This window comes from Lycium barbarum, chromosome 7 (assembly GCF_019175385.1).
Source record: "Lycium barbarum isolate Lr01 chromosome 7, ASM1917538v2, whole genome shotgun sequence".
Lineage (NCBI taxonomy): Eukaryota > Viridiplantae > Streptophyta > Magnoliopsida > Solanales > Solanaceae > Lycium > Lycium barbarum.
The window spans coordinates 70,145,385-70,155,994 of NC_083343.1; the positions used below are offsets into that span (position 1 = coordinate 70,145,385).

General features: G+C 39.3%; 1 long non-coding RNA gene across 1 annotated transcript; it reads left to right on the forward strand.

Annotated features, from left to right (window-relative positions):
* Window positions 1-4,406: 4,406 nt before the first annotated feature.
* On the forward strand, window positions 4,407-10,390 carry LOC132603470 (uncharacterized). Its single transcript, XR_009568328.1, has 2 exons — window positions 4,407-4,584; window positions 4,954-10,390. It is a non-coding gene; the product is annotated as an uncharacterized LOC132603470 (long non-coding RNA).
* The last annotated feature ends 220 nt before the right edge of the window (window positions 10,391-10,610 follow it).

Genomic DNA, 10,610 nt, shown 5'->3' on the forward strand with positions numbered 1-10,610 from the left:
TACAAGTCCTATTTTAAATAGCATTCTTACAAGACTATTTACTACTTTAGTCATATTTACAAAGCTATTTTCTTTCCTATAATACTATATTTACACTTAGCCTAACTAATCATAAGTCCGGTCGGTTAACCATTGTTAATGGGTCTTAAAGGGTGCCTAATACCTTCCCTTTAGACTAATTGAACCCTTACCTAGAATCTTAAGTTTCACAGACCTTAAACAGAGTTAACTTTAAACATAACTTTAATAAACTTTAGGTGTCCTAATTCACCATAAATAATTAGGTGGCGACTCCTTAAAATAAATAAAAAAACAGGAATCACCAATATGTTGTACTCTACTTTAACCCGGTTAAAAAGGGGTATAACATCAGTGCATAAACATCATGGGAGGAAACTGATAATACACCTGTAACAGCATCAGGAGACGTCTCACGGTCCTGCCCACCAGCCAATGCATACACGCGGTGCTGAGGACCGCTCGAGCTGGATGCTCCACTCCTCCCCCTACCTCGCCCTGCTAGCATCTAAAAAACTTGCCCTGAAGGGCGCACTGTAGAAGATGAGCCAGCCACAGACCCTATAGGCTGAACCATACCTGAACCAACCCCCATCGGGCACTCCCTCATCCTGTGGCCTGGCTGTCCACAAGCATAGCGAACATCTGAACCCAATCGACATGACCTGCATGTAACTTGCCACACTGGGTACATCGCGACAAAGGGGGCCTCATTTGACCTGACTCTGGTCGGTACTGAGAGCCTGAAACTCTAGAATTCTGGCCCGCTCCGGAATAAGAAAACCGGTCAAACCTCGGACCTGGGAACCACGGAGGTGCGCTCCCTACCGGCTGATAAAAACACCTGGGATGTTTTCGTCTCTGTCCTCCCCTGAACTCCCTAACCATATCAAAAGATCTAGACCTCTTACCATGGCTCCGATCACGCTCATGCTCTATCCTTCGCCGGCGCTTACGATCCTTCAAATTCTGTACATACATTTGTATATGGGAGATGTCCATGCCTGGCTGTAGTGCAGCAGTCGTGCACTCATCTATCAAGTGTGGCCCTAGACCAGCCACAAAGCGATGAACTCTATCCTCCATCTCAGCCACCATGGCTGGGGAATATCTAGCCAGGGAATCGAAATGTACACAATACTCTTGCACATTCATACTGCCCTGCTCAATACGTAGAAACCTATCTGCTCGGGCCCGTCGGACCTCTGGAGGTAAGTAATGGCGAAGAAAAGCATCTGAGAACTCTCGCCACACAGCTGGAGGGGCATTCTCTCCCCTAGATAACTCTCATGCCTGATACTACTGTATCGAAATATCCCGGAGTCTATATGAAGCCAACTCCACTGACTCAACCTCATCTGCGTGCATAACCCTCAAGGTCCTCTACATACCATCAATGAAATCCTGGGGGTCCATATTTTACTTTACCACAGAAAACTCAGGAAGACCTAACCCAAGGAAAGTCTTAACCCTCGAACTACTAGCCCTGTCTGCTGGGTCAACACCAACTCCCTGCCACGGTACCTGGGCGGCTACTAATCTGGTCAATAACCATACGACATCCCATACATCCTGGCCCTCTGCATCCGGCTGAGGAACTGGAGCTGGCGCTGGAGGCGGGGTATGCGATGTCTCAGATGGCCCCTTACTCTGAATCTCATCCTGGGCCCTCGTGGCCTGTCGAGTACGACTAGTGGCCTTACCGGCCGCTCTCTTGCCCTTCTGGGCGGCTGTAGCTTTCTTGCGGGGCATCGTTGAAATAAAAACAATTCATCAGAAGGGAACGCTTAACACAGGGCTTTATCGCACAATCTAAGAGAGAAGGAATGACATCATCCTAAATGTCATGTAGCCTCCCATAAACAAGACTCTACTAGACACGGTCTGTAGACAACCCTAGGACGAAACTGCTCTGATACCACTTCTGTCACGACCTAAACCGATGAGCTGTGACGGGAGTCTGACCTCTAGCGACCAAACACCTCTAAACACGTATCTGAAACATACTGAACATCAAAAGCCCATAAATGGCATAAACTGATCTCATAAGAGAGAAACATCAGAACTCTGTACAATCTGCATATATATACATGACATGCGAAAGAACAGTGCAAGCCAGCTAGGCTGCTACATATACTGTACACAAAAGAATAAAAGCCGACAAGGCTACACTATCTGACGACTACATACAACTGTCTACAAACCTCTACTGGAATAAAAGCTATAGAAAGGACGGGACAGGGCCCCGTCATACCCCTGTGCGTACACATCTCAAAAGGGGCATACCAAAACTGACTGTGGCTCCGGATCGAATGGAGCGTACTGACCACTGCTAGATCTAGAGGTCCTACTGAGCTGGACCACCTGTCTGTCTCCCTGTACCTGCAGGCATGAACGCAGCCCCCCGAGAAACGGGGAGTCAGTACGGATAATGTACTGAGTATGTAAGGCATAAGGACAAAATATGTACATAAGAATCATGGATAAGATCTGAAATCATAACTGAAATGACTGACTGCATGTACTTCTATGAACTAGTATCTGCATAAATCTGCGTAACTGACAATGCCTCTGTGGGCACATAATATGCATGCTCATACCTATCAATGATGGTCGTGCATCTATATGAGTGCGTATATAATGCCTGATGTATGTGTGTATATAACGCCTGTAAGCCTCTATGGCATCTCGTCATATCATATTAGCTCCCTGTGGCCATAATCAATATCATCATGATAGTAGTAATATGTATATAACGCCTATATCTCTTCTCATACTTTACATATATCTAATATTCGCGTATATAACGCCTGATATGTGTGTGTATATAACGCCTGATATGTGTGCGTATATAACGCCTTCTAGTCACGGGTCAATGTACATAATATATAATGAATGTAATGCATGACTAAGCTGTATGCACAGAACTGGCTACATAAGACTGGACCCATGAATAGAAGGATTACTCATAAATGGGGTACATGAACACCAAAGACTGAAGTACTTCTAATGCTTCTAAGAGTAGAGTAATATGGAAGCTCGCTTACTCGCTTGTTGGATCATATCATAGGATCAGGCCAAAAGAAGAAAGGAATGACCTTAACATACCTTGGGGTATCTCCAATCGCCCAACCTTTACCTCTTGAACTTGTAAATCTACAACTAAGGTAGCATAGGGCTTAATTAGGCTATTTACTTTGCTTACTAACCATCCTCAAATACGTATAAAGCTCAACGAACTATAGATAATAATTTCCTTTGTAAGCTTACAACTCTCTAACTTCTCATTTGATCCCACATCAACTACAATACTCACATAAACAATGACAACACACACATACAATATATATATATATATATATGCATCAAAATATACGTAAACCCGTTTCCAATCATCTCTTAATATAACCCTATATCACTACATTGCCCTTCATCAACTTAACACTTCCATAATTACCTTCTCTTTTCTTAATATCACTAAAAATCTTAATAACCAACTTAAATATAAGGGTAGAAATCATTTACATACCTTGAGGGGTCAAGAATATCAAGAATCACTTCAACTTCAACTCCCTAAACTCCACAACTTGAAGAAACCCTAGAAGCAACCTTCTTCTTCACCATCTCGGGTTTACGGGGTTCAGGTCTTGTCAAATCTTCACTAATATGATGAAAAATATTGGGAGAGAATATCTTAGGGTTTTTTCTGATTTTGGAAGGAGGAAAGTATGAAATAGGGTCGTGAACCACCTATTTATACTTGGAAGCCAAAAAGGCTATATCGGTCCGGTTCGACGGCCCGTCGACATGTCAGCGGTCCGTCGACTTTCTCCGTCAACCTGCGTCAGTAGATGCAAGGCTGCGGGATCCTGTCGACGCCGCACGTCGATGGTCCGTCGAATATGTCTATGACCCGTCGACGATGACTGGTGTCTTGCAGATTTTCTGATTCAGTTCAGATCAAGTCAATTCGATTCGTTTAACTTCTAACTCTATAAATTGCCAGGAATATCTGTTGGTACCCTCGTACACGGGGTAAGACATTTTCTACCTTCAAACTCGAGCTCGGGTCTCTATTCCAAGGGCATACCCGACTAGGAAACCATAGGTTCTACTACTACGAACATGAGGGGTGTAACATTTTTCACACTTTTAATTTGGTTATTTATTTAATTAATTAAAAAAACTATTTTTCCCTTTATATACATGAATATACATGCGTATACACGTATATACATGTGTATATGTATATACATGCATATATGTATAAGGAATTGGGCCATTCCCTTCTTCTTCTTTTAAACCGCCCGACCCAATCCTTTAATGGACCGACCTAGCCTAATGATATAATCGTATTCACATACAGACCACATAACGGTCTTATTTGAAAAGGGTTTCTACCAACTAAACCCCAACTGTTGCCTCTTTCATCGTCACAACTTGCTAGATTTGTCAAAGTTTTAGGCGAAGACCACTTTTTTCAGTCTATGTTCAGTCATTTTGGGGAAAGCATTAATTGCTCTCACCCTCTCTCCTCCATGCCATCGTGTTTCAACCATAGAAGAGGTAAGACTTACTATTTCTCGCTGTTGCTTTTCCTGTCCAGAACAAAGATGAGCATTAATGAAATTTGTCTCATTGATTTTGAAAACTTCGATTCCTATTGGTTCTATGAGGTTTAGGTGGATTTCAAAGGAAAATTCCCAACAATCTCAGTGTCCCACATCGAATTTCAACAACGAGATTTAGGGTTTTAGGGTTCTATACGAAGAACCTCATATCTCACTTTGAAACATTCATTCATCAATATACACTAAACAAGTCTCAATTCAGAGCAAAAATACCTAATTTAACTAGGGATTTAGCAGTTTTGCTAAAACTTTTAACTAATTAGGTTTGAGTCTAAAAAGTTTGTTTTCTTTCTTTGTGGTTGAGTTCGGGTGAGGAGCAAAAGGCTTCTATTCCAATCTCGACTAAAGGGTTGCACATAGAAGAGGTAAACACAATTCCTCTCAATTTTAGTTTTTGCATTCTTTATGTGTTTTATTTTTGATTATGTGAAAATGTATTTATCTCGTGTTGTTATGCTTTAGTATGATATTTTGTTAAGCCTGTTTTATTTAATTTAGGTACGTTTCTGCCTATTAGGTTCATGTTTAGGTCATATTATATGATGCATATGTTGTTTTAGTATATGTTAAGAGGGATTATGATGTTGATTAGTCAAATGCTTTATGATGTTTGCTACTGTTTAGTTCATGATTAATGATAACTGAGTAATTATTTGCTAGCCTGTTTAGTTGACTGTTAATACTTAGATATGTAGTGTTAGGTTCATATTTAGTATTATGTGATGTGTATACTGTTTTAGTACTTGTTTAGTAAAGATTATGATGTGGGTGATTAGCATGATGTTTGTTTTCACTTTGCGAGTCATGACTTGTGGCAGTTGGAATCTGAACGTGTGACTATGGTTGGGTCCTTTACATGTTTTAAGATCACATTTAATAGTAACAACAAAGTTTTAGTTTCCTTGTGAACTTAGACATATGTTTGTAACCTGTTTACATACTTTGTATGACCAAATGAGTAGTGTTAGACATGTTTGCTTTAAATCCCTATTTGTCTGTGTCACGACCCGACTAGGGGCCGTGACGGGTACCCGAGGCTAACCACCGAGCACCACTCGTTCTACTACTTATCATGCTCATTAAACGCTCTTTTATCAAATTCACACTCAAATTATAAGAAAAACATCTTTCATTTGAAAACATAAATACTTTCATATACATATGCCTCTCGGCCATCAAAATAATATATATACATAGTAGCAATCTCGTGAGACCATATAACCCACACTGCGTATCTACGAGCCTCTACTGGAGTGCTAGACATAAGGACGGGACAAGACCCCGTCATGCCCAAAATATATATACACAAAAGAATAATCATAAGCACCTCCGGACAATGGAGTGCTCTCAAATCAGCTGCTAGCTCCTACGAGTCTGGATCAGGATCACCTCCCTGCCTACTTGTGGGCATGAACACAGCGTCCAAAGAGAACGGACGTCAGTACGAACATTGTACTGGGTATGAGAGGCATAAACAATAATGAAACATCAATGAAATGAGGAGGCATCAAATGAGGAGCAATCTGTAACTGAATGTGAATCATAAAAGAAATAAATCATGCTGTCTTACTCACACTCATCATTATATCATATATGCATAAATGTATAAGTATAAGCTGCCCGTCCATGTAGGTACGGTGTAATAATAAGTAACCTGCGTCCAGGCCTCCCGCGTCCGGGGTATAAGCTGCCCACTATAGTGGTGTGTATATCTGCCCGACCCTATAGGTACGGTGTAATATCATCATCATACGCTCATTATAATATGCTCATCATAGTATGCTCATCATAATATGCTCATCATAATACATGCATGAAGACTCCAAGACAACTATCTTTATCGGGGTGACGTAAGGTCGTGATCCCCCGATTTCATTATGAAGCATTCACAAGCATTCTGCCTCACCTTGAAGGAAGTAGTATATAAGGTGAGTGTGTACAATGCATAACATCATCGACTTTATAGTACTCTGCCTCACCTTGAAGGAACAATACATAAGGTGAGTGTATACAATACATGACATACTTAACTTAATGGTATTCTGCCTCACCTCGAAGGGAATAATGTATGAGGTGAGTGTATACAACATACGACATCATTAGCACTATAGGAACGTCATATCATGAACTCTAGAGTCTTTAGACTCAAGCTTATCATCATCATCATTGGACTCATAATGTATCTCTCATCTCATATAGCTATTCATGAACATAGACTATTAGTTTTCTTGAAGATAGGAAATTCTTGAAGAAGGACGAAATTCATACCATAAGATTCATGCCATAGAAAGAAAGGACTAGCCTCACATACCTTTTCGTCTAGCTACTCTATCGCTTGAACGTTCCTCTCCAATATGTACGCTTCTACCTTCAAGAGAATTCGCATTAACGTTAGTTAATCGACTATAAGAACGTGTTACTATTTTTAGGGAAAGTTGGGCTGCATTTCCCTTGTTTATACTACTTTCCCCATATTCTATATCAACTCCCAAACGTTCATAACAACATTCATCATTTATTTACATTTACCACAATTCACCATTTCCCTTCAATTTCTCCACAATTATGGTCATAGCTCATTATCGCGTTGTCTCATATATAATACTTATTCCATGGTCTATAGGTCATTCATAACATGTTTACAATCACAACATACCAATATTCATAATTCAATCCAACTATTGTTCAACAATGACTCTATTCACTCATTTATGACCCATTTTCTATACTCTTCTACAATCCAAGTGTTTAAACTTATCAATACTTCAAACATCATGAAAATACCATGAAACGTACCTTAGATAGTGTAGAAACAAGACTTGAATGAGAATACTCTTCTAGCACCAAAACCCTATTTCACTTTTCTTGGGATTTCTTGGCTTGGATGACTTTAATGGGTTTCACACTCTTGATTCTTGTTGGTTTGATGAAGTTGATCATCAATTTCCTTTGGATTCTTGTGGATGAAGAGTGGAGAGAATATTCTAGAGGTTTCTTGACTTGTGGAGTGAAAATGAAATGAAAATGAAATGAGGGAGAGGTCCTTTATATTAATTCACAATCTGTCCCGACCAGAACATACGGACCAACATACGGTCCGTATATTTTTCACTGACCGTATGTCTGGTCCAGTGAAGTGTTCCATTCTGGGCTGGACATACGGTCCGTGTATTTTATACGGCTAGTATGTCTGGCCGTATAATGTCCAGCTATCCGAGACTTGTTCTCGTCGACTCGTTTGATCTCTGATCCTTATGGAACCTTCTTGACACTTGTTTAACACCTCAATACCAATCTAAGGGACGTTATTACTCTTCTCTAAGATGTCATTACACCATCATTAACTCGTCGCTTAAAATTCCTACCCGACACATAACATATCCTTTACTTTCTTTGTCAAACTTCTTCCTTTTGGTCAAATGTCTTTGAATCTCGATTTGGCTCATCGAATGCTATCTCGTACTTATCAAATCATCATATACGTCGTGCTATTCCCTAGCCTATTCACTGTACATTAACGGAGAATTTTCCACGGTGTAACAGTCTGTTTATAAACCTATGTGAATGAGTTTGAGATAGTCAAAATGTGATGGATGAGAGAGAGCATTTTTTGTTCTGTGTGGTTTGGACTTTGTTGATCAGTTGTAGATTCAAAATGCTGAGACATGCTTATCTTGTTGAGTTCCTTTAACTGGTTCATCCTCCCAATAGGTGTTTGGTTTGTTTGTTAGCTGTGGTATGCTAGTTAGCCAACTTGTCAACATGTTTGAGAACCATTTTGACTATACTGTGCCTTGTTTGAAGTGTCAACCCTTACCATGTCTGATAAATAAATATAGTCTTGTATGTTCAGTTTAGCCTAAATAACCCTGTACCTGAGGTGCTATTTTTGAGTGGTTGTCTAATCATCCCTGTTTGGCTCACAGGTTTACTGAACTGATTACACTTACCTTTCCTGTTTAGATGTTAAAAAATGCATCTATGTTAGTATGTAAAACCTCTTAAGTTATCTTGTGTCCTGCATTGCCTGTTGAGTTGTTTAAATGGTTCTTACATTAGCGTTTCACACTTACATAATTAGCCTATACCATGTTAGATCATAGCCCTAGTTGCATTCCATGCTTAGCTTATAACCCTGTTTCACGTAGTAAGCATGTGTAAGGTATAACTTGATAGTGAAAGTCCCTAAGTGAATGAAGAATTTGGTAATGATTTGAAAATGTTTCACCTAGGAATAAGAAATGCCTTTGCCTCTTGATAATTTGCATACATATGTCTAAAACTGTCCATTTAGGAGTATGTGTTTATTCTCTTGGTTTTTGCATCTGTTCATGTGATCATGCCTATTCTGCAAGTTGTTAAGTATGTGTAGATTGGAAATGATCATGGTCTTAATGTGCTGCTACTGTCAAGTCTCTCCAGATGCATGTTAAAGTGTTATCAATGTCTTAGATCTACCTCTCCTATCCCTTGTAGCTTTTTGTGTGGAATCTAGGTAGAATCTTATAACTCCTCCCCTTTCTTTTACCTCTGGTTAAGAGCATGTTATCTCTATGCTTATTTAAAAAGACTGCTTGTGTGAAAATTGAGGGATGATTTTGGTTTTGCTTGTGTACAAACTGGGTTTGTCTTCTCTATGTTTTTGGTTAACACTGACCTTAATACCATGCATCATGTTACTTAGTTTAGTGTACTTGTTTTTGTTCTCTTTATGTTGGGCTACCTTGCATGATTATTTCTGATTCAAAGTTAAGTCTGCGTGTGTTAATGGAGTCTGTTTGGTTTGCTGATTATCTATTTGAACCATGTCAAGATATCGGGGTATTCCTTCTGGTTATATTTGTAGTTGTTCATTGTGCTTGCTTTGGTTTGTTTGTTTTTGGTTTGAAATATATGAGATGCCTATGAATTTCCTTTCCTCTTTTTGCATTTTGAATCTGCTCATGTTGGCTTATCTTCTCATATTCCATATCTGATTTTTTGTTTGTGGTATGATATACCTCGAAGTATACATAGTATATAAAACCTTAGTATACACCAAGTGTATACAAGGGTTGTATATTAATGTATACCTTTCAGGTATATCATGTATACTCTGAATATTATGTGTATACCAGCCATTGCATATGTCTGAATGAGTATAAAAAATGATATATCTTAGTGTATATCAGATGTGGGCTTATGGATTTATGAATGTGAGTTTGGTTTAATTGGACCGTTACATGTTGAGCTGAATTTTTTCTCTTTAAGTCTAATAATTATAACTGTTAGGCCTGCTTTTGCCTCCTTTTCTCCTTTAAGCATAATTTGGGGCCTTTTACTTCTATCTGCTCATTGCTTCTAAATTTCCTCAGTGGATATAACCACTCTATACTTGATATATAGGCTCATATGTGTGACTATGTTTTCCCTTCAATTTTCTAAGTTAAATAAGTTTATAAATTTAGATACCTTCTAACCGTATTCTTCTTTTTCCCCTCCTTCCCCTTTGCATGGAACCACTTCCTTCGGGCCATTTGGGACAATCTCTTTACAAGCCAATGTTGGGCCAGAGGCCCAACACATCTCTTTGATCGAGTCCGCATTAGATGAAGGCCAAATCATGGGTGAAAATGGCAACTGATGGGCTCGGTAGGCCCACTAGCCTTACCCTCTCTTTATTTTATTTATCTTTTCATGTGTTGTATTTGTAAAAGAACGAGTGTAAATATTGAAGCATGAATGATTAGAACTTAGATATATATTGTCTAGAACAGCAAGGAAGCCTTCAGATGATTTTCAAGTTTGGACTTAACAAAGGGATAAAAGAACAAGGCTTTCAAAGTTAAAACCAAACGATATTCTCAAACCTTTTGCTTTGTGATTGCAAACTGGAAATAATATTGCTACATATATATGTATGCGATTTTGAGGAAGTGCAACATTCGAATGCTGATTTTTTGGAAACTGGAACTGTTTTGG